Source organism: Taeniopygia guttata, chromosome 6, assembly GCF_048771995.1.
Source record: "Taeniopygia guttata chromosome 6, bTaeGut7.mat, whole genome shotgun sequence".
Classification (NCBI taxonomy): Eukaryota; Metazoa; Chordata; class Aves; order Passeriformes; family Estrildidae; genus Taeniopygia; species Taeniopygia guttata.
In genome coordinates, this window is record NC_133031.1 from 25,161,969 (window position 1) to 25,179,302 (window position 17,334).

The following is a 17,334-nucleotide window of genomic DNA, read 5'->3' on the forward strand; positions in this document are numbered from 1 at the left end:
TCACCCACTGGCACGGGCACACTCAGGGACAGCTTTGCTTAGGACAAGGTCTGCCTGCAGCACCAGTGGCCACAGAGGACAGAGAAGTGGGGCTCTGGTCGGAATGCTGCAGGGTGCCAGCTGCTAGGAAGGTCACACATTTGGTGACCAGAGAATTAGTGAGAAGGCACAGACTAGTAAAGGGTCCTGTGGGAGGAAAAGATGTGTTGAAGCAAGGCCCACATGGTAAACGGAGTGGGTAAATGGAGTATGTGCCAAGAGAATGTTTTAGTAGCTCCTGGGAGGGAGGACTGGCAGTTAAAGATCTGTGCAAGGTGGCTTTGCTCATGTTAGCCTGCAGGACAACTCGCACAAGAGGAAGGGATGGGAAACACGGGACATACAGGGAGAGAACAAAGCCAGGGGAAGAGCAATACACTGTTGACACATCCCTCTTTCACCCCCTTGGGAAGGAAAGCTCTGCTCAAGCCCCAAAGTACACGTCTGCCTGAGAGCTTGAACAGCCCCAGCCAAACCTCCTTGCACAAACAGGGGCTGGGGGCACCTCCAGCACAGGCTGCCATCAGCAAGGACTGCAGGAAGGGACACAAAGGACAAACAGTGGAGCAGGCAGCTGAAGCAGAGAGCAGATGACACGAAGGGACACCAAGGGCTGGTTCTGGATAAGGACTTGCAAATGGAATAATCACAGAGAGCCAAGCTTGCAGCCCTACATAGACTGATTCCAAACAAAGTGTAGGTTCCTGAGCAATTTATCTTCTACAGCAGACTGTGCTCCCAGTTCTTAAAGAGATTTGGTTGAGGAAGAAGAGGGAAATGTAGATAACTATCAGTGCTCCTGCCTTCCTCCATGCTCATACGATTCCTTCCAGAACTGCCATGGGCATCTGGGCACAAACACGGGTTCTTCTGCCACATCACAGCTACAGCCCACCCTGCTCTCTGTGCTGTCCTGGCATATAGAGAAGTGTGGACTGGTTGCTGTTGCTTCTGCGTGGGACTTCAGATGAGGCAATTCACCACAGTTTGGGGAAGAAGACAACAGGGTGAGGTCGATCTTGAGCTAAAGATCCCCCTTCACGTGCTGACAAGCAGGGGGTGAGTTTGTGTTTTTTTACAGGACTGTGAGACCAGTGGTTGAAGCAGAGAATTCAAAGGCACCTCAAGACTAGTCCCACTGTAACCTAAGGCAAACTAGTTCAATGTTTCTTTAGCACATTTTCCTCAAATATAGTATTTAGCAAAAATTGACATTGACGCTGACCCACTCTGGTAGATCCTGAAGCTCTGTATCAGCAAGTCAAACTGCTGCCATGCTAGGGGTGTCTGCAGAGGCAAATGGCAGAAAGTATGCCACGAGTCTCAACATGAGGCTAAAATCCAGACCTTCTGGCTCCTGTTCTATCCTTGGTGACCTTTCAAAACCACTTTCATACTTTTGCTTCCCTGGTTCTAAAATAAAAGTTGTATTTCACAGTCTAGCTGAGAGGGTTCATGTTTAGGCCATACCTCGAAGTGTAGAGTCAGATAAGTCTATAGAAGGGCAATGCAGTACTGTTGCCATTGCTAATACTGGATGACTTACATGATGCTTTCTTTTCAGTATTATTATTAGGAACAATCCCTGGGAAGATTTTAGTTTCACTAAAAAAAGAAATAAGATAGATTGTAGACAGCTATGGACAAAAATAATGTGTTCCCATGTGGTTTGTGCTATTTAAAGGGACATGATACCTATTCTTGAAAAGGCCAGTTTCAAAACACAAAAAATTGACATCTGTCAGCATAAAGAAATTTAGATAAACAGACTTAAAACCATTTTCCAGAAGCTTTAGCTGTGCCTGAGATGACCCACAGTACAGCAGCAAGTGGGTGGAAGCGTGCCCTGTGCGACAGAGCCCAGCCATCTCTTCTGTTAGGACACAAGCAGGGAGTAGTTTTTCTAACCAATTTTTAGAGGAGGATCTTGGTTTCAAGCCAGGAGGTTGAAGGGTGAACAGAGCAGCACAGGGCTTGGTGCATAGGGAGAGTATTTTGAGCCGCATTCCCACATTGCTGTTCACTGTCCCAGCTACGGTCAGGTGGGAAAAAAAGTGCTGCCGTCTGTCCAGCCTGAATTGCAATTCCATATAATGGGCTGAGTTCTCTTCTGCTGAAGTATCTGGTGGTTGGACAGAAGCCACTGAGCTAACAACATCTGTGCCTCACAATAAACAACAGTTGGAGGCACCGAGAAACTGGCAGAGAGTGGGAATTTGCCCCAGACAGCACGAGATAAAGCAAGAAAGTCTTATTCCTCCTGCTTTCCTTCTGCATCCTTCATGGCCATCTGCTGGAGAAAGCTGTCTGCTGGAATCCAGGGGTGCAACGATGGGCTGAGGTGAGCGTGGGGCTGGAGCTGAAGAATGTGAGCAGACTGAGCAGGGGGACACAGCTGTGAGTACATGGATTTCCCAAAATGGGAACCAGGGCAGGATCACTTTTGGTTCAGACATGTCCTGACTCTTATGCAACTGTTGTGAAGCATTGATCTTGTCCTAGTCAACCACCTGGAGGTAATTTAGAGATGCCCACAAAGTGGAAAATCCCAAGTCACAGACTCTAGAGCTAGTTTGTGTGCAGTTAAATCTTTGTGTTTTGCTCTGGGACCAGCTAAAACTGCAGTAAAAACATTGGTAAAGACAGAAGGACACATTCAATTAGCGCTGGTGCTGCCCATACAGTTCCTGTCACTAACAACCAGTGGGAAATGAGTGAGATGTGTCTCAGACACAGCATTCAGAGGGAGATGCTCAGCACATCATCCACTGCTGTCTCATTTATTCTTAATACTTAAAACAAAATGTTGGGGCAACTACAGAGAGACAAGGCTGAACATAGAAAAGTAAACTTGCTTTTCTTTGTCTCTAATATTAATAGGCATATTGTGTAATTTCCTTGGCTTACTGATCCAGCAATTCTAGTTACAAGACAGGATGGGATTTCCTTGAGGTCATTCCCCCAAACTGTGTGAGTTGTTATTTTCCTGGCTCACCCACAAACAGAATGGTTTGCTCTTCTGAAATACTAATGTCCAACTGTTGAAAGGTTTTGCCAATCAAAACATTGTGGCCTTACCCCGTTTTAATAATCTAAGGCATCAATCTCCCCTTTAGTATTTGTTTGATGTGTCCTGCACCCTGCTGAAATATCCCCTCCAGACCTCCCTGAGCTCAGGCTCTGATTGAAGAGAGATGCCAGGCATCAGGCCTGCAGCTTTCTCTCTGAAATGTTTAGCAGGGGATGGTGGTAAAATGTATTTATTTTCATGTATTGAGGAAAGACCATATATTCCAGTCTCTTTTTTTTTTCCATCACTCAGAGATGGGCCTGAGGCCAAAACGGTGCTGCTAAGCTTGTTTTCTATTTAAAACCTTCATTTTTATTAATAACCCTTTACAGCCTACACACCAGCACTGCGGGAGTTGCATTTCCGTGTTATGTCATCGTGAACCGTTATGTATTTAATTCCTGTACCCACAAACCCATATGGACATCATTAAACACACACCATACAGCATTAAAACTGTGTTCCATAAAGTGTGATTTAGTAAAAAAAAAAAAGAGCTATGAAGTGGGGATTTCTCTTTTTTTTTTTTTTTTTTTTCCTAAGGTCATGGGAAAATGGAGAAGTAGGGGAGAGAGAAAAGGTTAGCAGTGCTGCAGGTTAGCTTGTAGCATTGCAGCTCTCCACGCCTGCAGACTGAAAATCCAGCCTGCCTTATCCACCACAGAAGATTAATTACCCAGGAACTCCAGGCTGGTGATGATGAATTTCTGTTTGGCCGACCACAGAGACAACTTCTACAAAAATTACAGGTTACAAAACAGAAAAAATCCTTGGCGATTTTATTTCTGCCAAGTTAGTTTTCCATGACTTCTCCTTTCCTCCCTAAGAGTTGCCTTTAGCAAGGCAAAAGAGCGGGTTTCCCCATATTGCTGAGGTCAGTCATCAGGGCCACTAACACATATGGGGGTGGCACAGGGTTTGCTCCCAGTTCCTATTCCAGCCCCAGACTAGCTCATCCTGGCTGTACTCTATGCAAACAGCTAACCCAGCAATGAGGCAACTTGTGTACCTTCTGTCATCCCTCTGTTATCTTATATGTGGTATTGGGGTTGAAAGATGGGGAAGGGAGAAAGTGATAGAAGAAACAGATCAGAGAGCAAATACAACCAATGAACAGAGTACCAGTGGGACAAATAGAAGAAAGTGTCGCAATGCTGGGGGAAACATTACAGAACATATTGAGAAAGAAGAAAACACTATCCAAGGGATGTAAAGGTAGTGAAAAAACCAAAACAAAACAGAGACAGCTAAAAATGACACAAGAAAAGATATGCCAGCATGAGGCAGAGAAGCTGATGCAGGCAGGCATAAAGCAGTCAGGTAAGAAAGCAAGAAGAAAGCGAGAGATAAGAACAAAGCACAATGTAAAAATGTTGTGTAAAAGATTTAGGTACAAATGTAGAATGGGAGGCAATAAGCAAAGTGCCTACAACACACACTAGACACCTTCCAATGACCTAGTCCATTATACTGGAATGAGACCTGCCAAGCCTTGTTTGATGGATGAATTCCCTCTGCTCACGGAGCACGCGCTGGCTGAAGTGAACAGACCACAGTGAAAATGGTATCTGACAGGATGTTACAGCAAGCACAGCCAAACAAAGGTGCTCTATACAGCCTTGTGCTTATTGCTTTCTCTCAGAGTGGTTGCCTTCCCTTGTGGAGACTGTATTGATGCTTCATTGATTTTACAGCTACAGAATTAAAAGGCCCCCTCAAGGGTACAAATGAAGATACATATCTAATTGCTTTCACGCCCTTTTTAGCTGGGTTTTGGCATTTTTTTAAATGAAAAGGTTGTAAAAATAAATGCATAAAAAGAGCATCCAGGGCACACACAGATTATTTGCTATATCAAACCTCTAAATGATCAGGCCAATTAAGCCTTTCTACTGTTTTGTGATACCTGTGTTTAGGAGTCTACAAGTGTAGATGCTACCCACCCTCCTCCCTTGAAAGCTGGTGACTTATTCCAGTTAAAATTGTTGTGTTGGCCCCAAAGCCTGTGTGCACATACTCCACACCTGCCCATCTCCAGGCAAGAAAGAAGAATTAACATGATTTTAGAGGGGGTTACTGATGAATGAACCTCCTTTGTATCCCAACCCTGTCCAGAATTTTTATTCCCATCAAACAAACTTACACGCACAGACACACAAATAACTCTGGGCGCACGTGTGCTCCTGTTGAATTCAATACAGTTACTCACTGTGTAGGAAACTACCCACGTGCATTAATGTCTGGGGGAGGAGGAGGCTGCTCTGGGGATAAGGCTGACAGCAAGTTTAATGTTATCTAGCTGCATTACTCTTGAGGTGAAATGGTTTTGACATGTGTCTCTGTTGTGCTGTGTCCTACTTCATTCAAAATCAGGAATTTACTTTGATGTTTTGAAAATAAAGCCTTAAAAGAAGAAACAGACGTGAATGGCAAAACTTTTTCAGGAAACTTGCAAAGGACCATAGAGCTGTAAGCTGTTAAATTAGTTTATTTTTGTCTGTTTTGGGTAAGTCCTCTCTTAAACTGATCACCACATATTCTAATTACATGGTTCTGTGGCATATGAGTATATCTGAGCTCAATGAATCTAAAGTGGAGATAAGGCCAGAGATTTTCTGAGCATATATTCAGATAGACAAAATCACGTCAGAAAGCAACGTTTGTTTGTTAAAGCCCAAAATTCTCTGTTTGCTGATATTAATTCAATCTTCTCTCAAACAATGCTTATCCTGCCAGAGATCAGGATGTATTGGGCAATAAACCAGGGCTCAGTAGTTCATATGCCTGTCCACAGAAAAACTAAATATAAACTACTTGTCAGGAATCTGCAAGGACAAAATTTTCTGATTTATGAGGATGCTGAATGATTGAACCAAGACTGTATTAAAAAAAAAAAAAAAAAAAAAAAAAAGGCATTATGAGAAAGCAGGCAAAAAAGGAAGAAAAAAGAGTACTAATTATGTAAATCACTGGAGACTGGCCTGCCATAAGGAGAGGGGGAAAGGGACTGCTCCTATGATGTCTATTTCATCCCTTGCCTAACAATCCAAAAGCACATAACTTTCAAAGAACTGCGTTTTTTAACAGGCTGGAAGCACCACAAAGCATCCTTCATCAGCCTGGCCTTTTGGCTGTTCTCCTTCTCCAAATGCAAATGCTACATCTGGAAAAAGCAGTAATCCTCTCTCCTGCCTGAAAGCCTCTTTTATCTCCATTCTCCTCAGAACTCCTACTTCTTGCAACTCCTCACTCTGACATACTACTTTATTGAAGGGATTCAAGGCTTTCTGCTCATCTGCTGAATGTCTGCCTCTCATTAAAACCCAGGCTCACCTTTGGATCTCTCTCACTCGCCAGCACAGGTCACCCTGTCCTCCCTCCGCCAAGCATCTGTAACACAACCCCCTCCTGCACACTCAGATGAGCATGAGCATGACAACATTAACAGAAGCTTATTTATCAGGGCTGGCAAGAAAAGCCTCTCATTAGCTGGGATGGCTTGTGCAGCTCGGCCAGGGGCTGCTCCTCCCCCGGGGGATGACACTGATGCATCAGGAGCATCCCTAACCCATCCCACAGAGGTCTGCTTTGTGCATTGAGACAAACAATAAGGGAGCTTTCCACTGACCTCTGGCTGCAAGAGTTCACAGCTGTATGCAGCGTTTCGGCAGTAGCCTGGCCCTTAGCTCCACTGCAGAGATATGTGTGGAGGTGAAGGAACTAAACCAGACCCTACAAGATGTCTCAGCATCCAGGTCAGCTGTGGGCACTGCAGAGGTTATGTGCAAGCTAAAGAACCTTGTCATTGGGACTACAAAAAGTGTTCAGTCCTCTTACTCATGTGCCACCCAAATTTAGGAGCTGTGTTGCTTAAATGTCCCATCTTGTAGGAAGAAATGGAGAACACTAGCAAGGTGTACCAGCTCCCACTACAAGAGTAAAAGCTGCCCCAGTTACTACTCATTTTACATTTGCCTTTACTTTCAGGGGTTGATGACAGCCTTACACTCCACTTTCTGCTCCTGTGTTGTGAATAGCTGAACTAATTCTCCTTGCTTGGGGTGAAAATTTAGGGCACCACTGCCAGTGCCATGGTGCTGTTGCCGGGCTTTTACACAGCAAAACCCTTCCTGCTTCTCTTTCACTTCCCAAATATTCTCAATGCCCCAACCAAGGGTTGCACCAGGGCTTACACTTTAATGCATTCATGAGTTCTTTTTCTGCTTGCCAGGTGCTGGCACGGGAAAAAGGGATCGTGCACATGGCTGATGCTGTCCCAGAGCTGAGGAATTCAGCACCAGACACACCTCAGCACTGCCAGAGGCTGATCAAGTCCCAAGCCAGAGATCTGGGCACCACTGCAGAAGGGGTCACCTGCAAAGCTGTCTGCCAGATGTCTCTGTCCATGTTTGTTCACTCCACAGCGATCCTGCTGCTCAGGAGAGCCAATGAAAACTATTGATTTCAGGGATTTGGGACCACATTTCAACAGGAACTGAGAGGTTCCTTTTTGGTTAAATATTCTCATGAAAAGAAAGCTCCTCTTTTAGTCAGATTTAGAGGATAATTGACATCTCCATAAAATAGTGTGTTTTGAAATAAGATTAATTTAATTTTAGCATCCTCAAGAACTATGCAGCTTCCCTAGAAAGGGAGGATGATGTTGTTGAGGTTCTAATCCTCAGGAAAAGTACCAGCAATCTATCCAATGGGGAGCAGCAGAGACAGCAGCATTGCTAATTCACTAGTGCACCAGGAGAATGTCAAGCCTCTGATGAACACCGTCTCTGGCATGAGTCACTCACACTTCACTCCTGGCACACTTGGATGGGAAAGGAAAAGGTTTGGAAAAGGTTTATCTTTTAGATATGGGTGCCCCAGCTGTTCTAATCCTACAGCTGTTGCCATGGTTGACTCCTCATAAAGCAAAATACACTTTTTTGGTCAACATTTTATTCTTCTTTTATATTTTCAAGTACTAGTTATCTCAGGTTACTGGTGATTTTTTGTAGTGGTTCCCAAACGAGCCTGAACTGCTGTGATTTTTCAGACCCACAAGACTGTAATTGAAAGCAAATGTAATCAGACATACACAATGTTCTGAGGTTCACCACAGTGCACTGCAGTCAGCATTACTGGAGTGGCTATTAAAACTCCTTGGAATTGGGAAGAAATACAGCTTGCAAGAATCCAGCAAATAACCAGCATTTATTAGATTATACTAAAGAATTGCAAAGCCACAGTCAATCCTCTGTTCACTATATATCTAAGGTCTGTTTAAATGAACATCTTCCTGAGCTTAGGCCAATTGTTTTAAGAGACGAACAAGGAAACAAGGAAAGAATTCGACTTCTAACACAGCAAATTCTGTAATTCTTGCATCACTCTCCATCTCAAATTGTCCATCACTGTCAGCAGGGTCATTCCAATCAAACTCTGCATAACTGGGAAAAGAAAGAGCCCCAAAAACAAAGGGTACCTTTGAACCCAGACACACAGCCCTAGCTGGAGATAAGCAGTAGCAAATCCCTTCCATAAAACTCCCCAACAAGATGCAAGCATTAAAAGAGAGGGCAATGGTGTGATGGGGGGTGGGGAAGGGGATGGTTAATTGAATTCCCACTGCCTCTTGAGTCTGCACTTAAAAGCAGGTCTAGGGTTATCTGTGAAATTTCAATTAAATCAAAAGCTTTGATAGCATGATAAGTCATTCCAGAGTTTGGAGTCAAAACACATTGTTATTTGATCCTCTGCTTGTGTTCCTGGGAACAGCACGCATGAAAGACAGTCAGCAGCAGACCAGTCAGGAAGATGGAAAGGGTGGAAATGAATCTACTAATAGATCACTGTGTCTCCTTCAGCCAGAGCCACTTGAGGTCTGATATTTTTTATATATAAAGAGTCTTAAAGGAACCCCTTTTCTCAAGAGACAGAACAGAGAGCAAAAGAGATCACCTGGGACATGTGCAGCACTCCAGGGGATGGTTCCCTACTGCCACAAAAGTTGGGTTGTTTTCCCAGGCTTGTTATAAACAAGATTTTTACCTGCAACAGCACTGGGAGCTGAATCTCTGTGACAGACACAACAGCACTGGGAGCAAATCTCTGTGACAGACACAAAGCACTGAGCCCAGTGTATGTAATGGAATGAATTTCTAGCACAAACTCTTTGGTGGCCTGAGATGAACAGGTAAAAACAGGTACACTGAAAAATAATAGTATGATTCAACCAAGCCAGCACCAAAACCTAGTTCTCATCTCAACAAAATGCAGGAGAGGCAGCAGTTCTCCAGAGAGACATGACTTGCTTTACCTGTTGTTCAGCACCCTTTGATTTTTACGGTTTCCTCCTCTCTCTTCAGAGGCAACTGCTGGATGACAAGGGCAGTGCCAGAGACTCTCAAAGTCCTGTTTATGAGGAACATCACCTCTGCTTAGCAGTGTTTGGACAGCAATGCTTCACCTTAAATAAGCGTGAAATTTCAACTCCACCTGGCCTGTGGTGGTAAACAGCACTAAAATACATTGTAAGCAACACCTTCCCTTGTCACATATAGTACAGCCTAATAAAATCCTATCAAATGTAATGGGATGTCTTATCTTGCACCCAAAGAGTTCAAAATCACACACAGCATCACACTAGGCATGTGTACATGAGACTTTTATAACCAGTGAGGCTACTGATCCTCAATAGTTCTAAAAACAAAGAGACTCTCCAGAGAAGCAATGTCAAAATTACACAGCAATCAACAACAGAAAGAGCAGACCACTGAAAAATCCCATCTGATCCTAGGCAGCACTGGGGGATAACACTGGCAGCAACCACCCCATTAAGCATGTCTGTCCATAGAGCCCTCCTCTTCAGAGTGGAAGATCTTTATTAAACAACAGTGCAACCATATTATAGACACAGCAATGACAGGCTGTGCTCTTCTCTGTGATATAATCCCTCTGTGATATAACCTCTGATATAATCTGCAATGTGAGCTGCCTATTCTTGCTTTCCAGAGATGTGACACACAGAGGACAAGACAGCCTATACTCAACTCTGTCATGTTAGGGAGTAGAAAACTCCACCCCAGCTCCTCCTGCCCGGCAGGTGATGAGTCAATGGTGACAGTGTGCAATTAACCTGCCAGCAGGAGCTCACCACAGCAAAACCCAGACAAGGGAAGGAAGTCCCCATCCCTCCTCCTCTCCTCAGTTCCAGGCTTATCCACAAAGAGATGAGGACCAGACATTTCTTTTCTGTATGGAGATAAAGATCACTTTTGTGTCTTTCAGCACGGGCAATTCAACCCTGTGGGCTGCAAACCAAGCATCACCTGCCTTTAAACAGAGAACTCCAGAAGATCCCGTGGCATTGAGCCAAACCTCTCTAGAAGTGTGTGCTCAAGGATAACTGGCACCTCAAATCCTTAACAACAAACTTGATAATCTCTGAATCCAGTTATTTTGGTTGTGATCCAATCCTGCCTCATTAGGCCAGGTTTCCCCCACTTCCATAACAAATACATTTACTGTTTTGACTTTCTAACTGGTTTTGCATCTAGGAGCACCAGCAGAAAAAGCTTTCCTGACAGATTTTGGAAGTAATGTTTCTTCCAACATTGAGTAATGATTTTTCAAAACAAATTATTTTTGAAACTGGTCATCTCTAAGATTGTATTATGGAAAGAATGGGTTTTCTTACCAGAATCAAATCCTCTTAGCAAATCTCTGAAACCAAAAACTCTGCAATCATTCTGCAGGCAGAGCCAGGAGATGTAAGAGGCCTTTCCAACATCACAAAATAAATCAATGAGACAGTAAGGGGCGAATTTCCCAGTGCCCTGCATTAACCACTCAGCTTCTCCAGAAAGAAGGAATTTTATGGTTGAAGTTAAATAGTAAGCAAACTATTACTTTCTAATCTACAAAATAGGTACTGGCAAATTATCAGCAGTGATTGCTCCTTTATGATATGAGTAAAATTACTGGACAGGAAAAAAGATCTTGAGCCAACAGGTTTGGCATTTAGTTTTTCTAAAGGCAATATCTCTGCATTTCAAAACACCTCTCAGTGACTACTCTTCTACAGTGAAAGAAAAGTTGTTGTTGTTTTTTTTTTTTTTAAATTTGTGCTCATAAACAGTGAACTTTAACTAGCACCGACACTCTCTTGTGTTTTGCCCCAGCAAGGCAGCATCCAGTGCCACTGCTGAAGCTGCTGGGTGTTGGCAGAGCTCTAATCTCATTCTCATACTGATGAATTTCGAGTAAGTCTGTTTATTTTTAATCCATCCTGTGCCCATGACAGCATCCCACTTTTAAACCCTGCAGCCTGCTTATAGCCAATCCAGGCAAAAGCTATTTCTGTACACTTGGCTGCCAGTGCTGAGTGTCAGTACATTAAACTGTCTTTGCTCCTCTCAGCTCTGTGTCCTTTCACAGTCAGGCCTAAAAGCATGAGACAACCCAAATGTGATACCCAAGGCAAGGGATAAAAGCTCATGGTGCTCCAGCTGCCATTTTTCTATAGGTTTTTTTTCTGGTTGCTGAACATATTTCATTTAGCATGCTTTCCATTTTCCCCCAGGTTTATTATTTTTATTTATCTATGTGTAACTTCTTTTTTCATTTTCTGAAAGAGTAGCAAAAAAAATTTCAATCTTTTCTTAGGAAGGCTGAGTTATTTGCTGGTATCACCAACGCTGCAGCCAGTAGCAAATTTCAATACCCTGCATTTGATACTCCAGCCCAAATTGGTTTATATGCTACAAACAAAAGGGAAAGTCCCATGTGAAACTAAAGAAGAAAATGAGTAATGAATCTGTTGTTTCCTTTTTTCTACTCCTGCATTGGCTTAGTTTATTTAAGATAATGATCTCCAAGCCTTCCAGAGATCAGGAGCACTGATGAAAGGCAGCACACACAGGGGGAACCACAGCCTCACCTGACTGTGGCCCAGAGATTGAGCTCCTGTGACAGTTCCACGCTGTGAGCAGGATACTGTAAAGCACTTCTGAGATCTAAAAGCCAAAGAGACATTTTTTCCACAAATTTAGGTGCTGAGGGCAAATATTACTAATAAATACAGCTCTAAACCAAGTATATTTCAAAAAATAAACACAGGTGCTCTACTACACTGGAGATGCTCAAAGAGCTGTGGTACTTAATTCCCAGTGAAATTGGTGAGAGCTGGGTGACTAATTAGGAGTAGCCAAGAAAGGCTTTGGCAATAACAGCCCTAAAGCATTACTGCATCCTTAGCTACCTAAACCTCAGTGAATAAATAATTCTTTGAGAATTTAAAATTTTTCTTCCCTTCAAAACAGTGAGTTTTAACTGCCTTCTCCTGTCACAATCTTTAATCAGAACTTTTTCCACTCTGTGTTTCATGATTTACTTCCCAGGTAAAAAAAAAAAATCAAAGAAAAATGAAAGCTCTATCTCTCTTCTGATTTTGCATTTCTTAGGGAAATTAGTTTCCATTCTGCCTCTCTCAAGTGGAACAAATTTCCCAAATAAAATGTGTGCATTGAGCAGTCACAGTAACAGTGCCAAGTTCAGACTCTAATGCCAATTGTCATCAACTGGTGCTGAGCACATTCCTAAATGATGTGGAAATTATCTGTACTGCAAGTCCTGTAAGAAAGAGCAATCACAAAAAAAAAAAGTCAGCTTTCCCCATAGCATATCTGCTCAGAGACTCAGCTGTCCAAAGTATTGGGAAATACAATTCAAAAGTGATAAAATATAAATGAAATATAAGGAATGAAATATAAGGGATGAAATGTAAGAGAAAATATTTTTATAATATCAAACAAATCAGAATAAATACAGATATTTTGCACATTAAAAGTTTTCCTCCTCTACCAATAGGTAATTGAATTGTTATTACAGAGCAGATCTGGGAAACAGAAATAATTGTATATAGACACAGCCATGCTTATGAATAGAAAATGGTGTATTAGGGAGCTGTGCTTTAGCACAGTACACTCATAAACTAAAGCAGCTTCCTTAACAGGGTCCCTCCATTATCCTGGCTATTTCTTTTCAGCATCCTTATCAGGGATTTGTAATACATGTAGAATAAGAGGAGAATCCAGCTTCCATTTCACAGTGGCTGCCTTGCACCAGAGCATCTGAGTGTTACACCAATATTTATTTGATAGAGATATGATTAGTAAAGCTCATGGCTACAGACCACAATAGAGCATTTCTGTTCTTTAGTAAAGGTACTTTCAGCATTAACTCCATTTTCTGCATGAACCCTCATAATATGTCATATACCTGTAAGTTCCCTAGCTTTTCTGGATTTGCATATTGGTTGAAAATTGCTTTATGATTCTCAGAGGGAAATTATTCTCAGATACTGAACACTGCTTTAAATTCAGCTGATAATATTATTAGTGGTGGCTTAAGCAGGAATCTTGTGTGAGACTGCATGCATTTATATAGAGGTTATGTATTGGAGAACTGAATCTTTGGCTTTTGATCTGCTCTTTAGACTGGATCTAGATGCAAAGAAAAAACAAACTCTCACAAAAGTGGTCTGGCTGTGATATTTTGAAACTCACTGCAAAAAAGCCATAAGTCCAGTAAACCACATGAAATGTCTAATTGATTAATCCTACTTTTGGGGTATTTCTGTTATTTCTAGTAAAAAAGAATCATTTAAAAAATTGGTTTCTGAGATTTTGTTTGTTGACTGTGAGCCCTGGCCTGACCTCAGCCTTGAATTTAAATCCCCAGCAGAAATCTGAAATTAATCTACCTCTGGTTTAGTTATCAGTAATTATAATTATTAACAGAAGTATCCAGTAAATGAATGGGTTTTTAGTGACAAGGTGTTTACTTAGAACAAAGGATAAATAAAAATACACTTCCTTCTTCACAGTGTCTTTTCCCATGGCAGTGCAGGATCTGGCCCTTACCTGGGCATGGTAAAGGACACAAGCCCAGCCATGTGCCTACAGACACAGGAGTTTGTCCAAACACTGAGATGTCACATACTGCAAACAGAGGCAGTTGAGAACTGCTCCTCCTGTACCCAGGCCGATGCTTTGAAGCTTTCCCTGCAGCTAATCCAGGGGATGGAGAGAGAGCAGTCAAACAGCTGCCCCAGGAACACTGTCACAGGAGCTGCCAGCCCTGCCTGGCACATCACTGCTCCCATGGCCACCAGCTCCCTGCAAAAGCCATGCTTCCACCATGTGAAACAGCCTGAGAATGCTCCCTCACCGTTCCATGCAGGAATTTACTGTCCTCCTGTGGTGTCTCCCTGCCACATGAAGGAAAGCTGCTGTTGGGAGCTATGTGGCCTGGAGATATACCCACCAGCAGGAGCAGGCTCAGAGGAGACTGTGAGCCAGGACAAATGCTGAGATTTCTTGAGACATCTCTCCAGCTCTCTGCCTGTGAGCTGCTGTACGCAGGAGAGATTTAATGGTCTGGAAGAAATACCTTCTGCCTATTGTCACAGGACTCGAAAGCCTGGACCATCACCAAAACAGGAAACAGCAAACCTAAGCTGTGAATTCAGCCCAACAAATTGGGCAGATGATGGGAGCAGTGGGAAAGCCCAGCCTCTGCTGCAGCTGGGCTGCGTGCTGCTCGGCGCTGGGCAGCCCGAGCACGGCAGCAGTAGGAAATGACTCCGTGGGGAGCAGCCGGACAGCCAAACACCGCATAACCCGGACAGCACCGCACAAAGAAGGGAGGAGGCAAGGGTAGGGCAGAGGAAGGGCTGTAAGGAAGAAGCCAGCAACATATTTGTAAAAGTGCCTAAGGAACTGCAGGGGAATTTTGGTGTCTTTCAGGATAATATGAACAGAAGTGAAGAGCTCAGCTCTGCGGCTGAATTAATGCAGCACTACATAGATTAAGGCACCATTGCAAGCCATGGCTCAGCAATTAAAGGCATGGATACCTCTCTGCACATCCCAGCTGCAAGGTAAATTAGACATTTTTGTGTCTCCACCCTTGAAGTTTAAGCTTCCACGTATTTCTGTCTGGAAGCACAGGTTTAGTCACTGACACACAATAACTCAATTGACTCTCTGGGCTCAAGAGCCCAAATGCCCATGGGATTAAGGTTGCACTCCTGAAAATTAGTTAGTTAATTAAACCCTAGGTCAGGCTTTGTTTTATGAGGCCAAGCTGCTGCAGAAAAACTGAGCAGGTCAACATGAAATTAAAGATCATCTCATTGTGCACAGAGAGGAGACATGAAGGCAGCACAAGCAATTCTGTTCGCTGCCCCTTGGTGGCTGAGCCACTTGCTTACTGTTCTTTAAATCCAGCAAGTTGAATGCCAATACTGACAGATCAACATACAAACCACCTCTGTGCTGAGGGCTAAAAGAAGCAGCTGAAAAAATAGATAACAGGACAGTCTAGATGATGCCTCCAGGCTACAGCCCTATCTTCAGTGAGAGGAATGATGAACCATGAGGTCCAGAGAAGACTGAATTCACAGGGCTTGGACACTACTGGCTCACTGTTTCTGAAGGGGCTTGGCAGAGTAAGAAAACAAGGGAATAAATTGGGATTTCTCTGGAATCATGCTCCTTCCTGCAGTGCCTTTAGAGGTTCAGAATCGCCCTGGAGGTGTCCTTCCCCCAGACCCTACACAGTGGTCCAGTGAGCCTCAGATCTCCTCCCTTCCCCCTCAGTTCACAGAAGAAAAACACTAAGATGTTTCCGTTGGCTTTTACATCATCTTTTTGTAGAGACTAATCTTCAGTTTCAACAATACATCTTTTGTGAAGCACTCCCAGCAGAAACCTTAGACACCTTCCCTAAGATCTGTTTGCTTACAGAAGACGAGGTAGGATTTGTTTTAACCCCTCTAGATTAATGTCTTGCAGACATTAGTGAAGTGAGATTTAATCAGGTTATTGCTCTACATTTTCCAGGGAAATAAATCACACTTATTACTAGGTTGGAATAGGATGCAAGGCTTGGGCTGAGAACATTTAGTCTTTTTTGTTTTTCCAGAGGGGAGTGAAGGGATAACTTGAAAATTCCTGCAAGGCTGTCAAACAGGCCCTCTACAACTTTGAGTAGGGACAAGGGATGTAAGCCATAATGGTTAATGTACATCTGGGGGTGGGTCTGGGTCCCAGGCCCCTGCCTTGCAGAGGTGCTGTAGGGTGGGCATCAGTACAGAAAGCAGACTCATAACCTCTATTTGAGATCCTCCATGTGAACTCTTCCATAACTCTTAGGACCTAACTCCTCTTCTGGCTGTCTGTTTCTGCCTGGCACACGGGGATTTGCATCGGAAATGTGGTGTTGTGGGATCAAGCAACCTTTGCAAACCTACTTGAAGACCCTAAATGGAAACTGTGATAATCAGCAGGTCTCAGAGTGTAACAGGCTTATTTTGTTGCAATGTTTTCTAAGTTTACAACATGCATTTAACAATGAACAAGCAACTATATTTATTCTCACCAGACATTTTCCTAAAACAAGGCTAGATAGGAAATAAAAAAGCAGTTCTTTATCCAGACTTTTGATTTAAAACTGCTCTTTCCTTCATTCATGAAACAAAAAAGGACTTTGCTCTCAGCAATACTAGTAGTGATTTCTTCAGTACATGTTAATACATCTCCTTGTACAAACCCACACATGTGCAAGGAACAGTGTCTGGGAAATCAAATTGCAAAAGTCCTCCTCTCTTTTTCCCCAGCATGGGAGCAGACAACTGAAGCCAATACAAGTATTTCTGATAACTACAGGTTTGCATGTGCTGAAGTGCCCAAAGCCCATAAGATTTGCATCCATTTCTCCTTATCCAGTGGGCTGTGCAAACAGGGGAGAAAGCAAATTCCAGTAACACAGCCTGCAATCAGGTTTCAAATCATGCAACAAAGCAGCACAAAGCACAATGGGAAAAAAAAAAGTCAAAATCTTATTGCAGAGTACAATAAAATATATCCTGTTTGGGATGAAAGAGAAAAGGAAATACCAGGCAAGGCAGCACTGCTGCTTGTAAATACCCTCCTGCCAGTGCTTTCCCTGGATGAATTAGTCCTATGAACCCTAACTCCATCAGCATGAATCAGCCTGTCTGCTCCAAGGTAAAGGCTACAATTCTCTCTCGTGTTTAATGGGAACTCTTTCCCTCCTCTTTTTCTTGGCTTCCTGCTTAGAAAGAATAGTCTCTCCAGAGACAGTTTTGGATCTGGACCACAGTCTTGCTCCCTACTGATAACTAAGTATCTCTGGGCAGGAGT

At 43.2% G+C, this 17,334-nt stretch overlaps 1 protein-coding gene and 1 long non-coding RNA gene across 6 annotated transcripts in view; one reads left to right on the forward strand and one right to left on the reverse strand.

Annotated features, from left to right (window-relative positions):
• SH3PXD2A (SH3 and PX domains 2A) overlaps positions 1–17,334 on the reverse strand; it is a 245,885-nt gene that overhangs the window by 120,643 nt on the left and 107,908 nt on the right. The window lies entirely within an intron of this gene.
• LOC140684455 (uncharacterized) lies at positions 85–8,057 on the forward strand. Its single transcript, XR_012056732.1, has 2 exons — positions 85–2,380; positions 7,341–8,057. It is a non-coding gene; the product is annotated as an uncharacterized lncRNA (long non-coding RNA).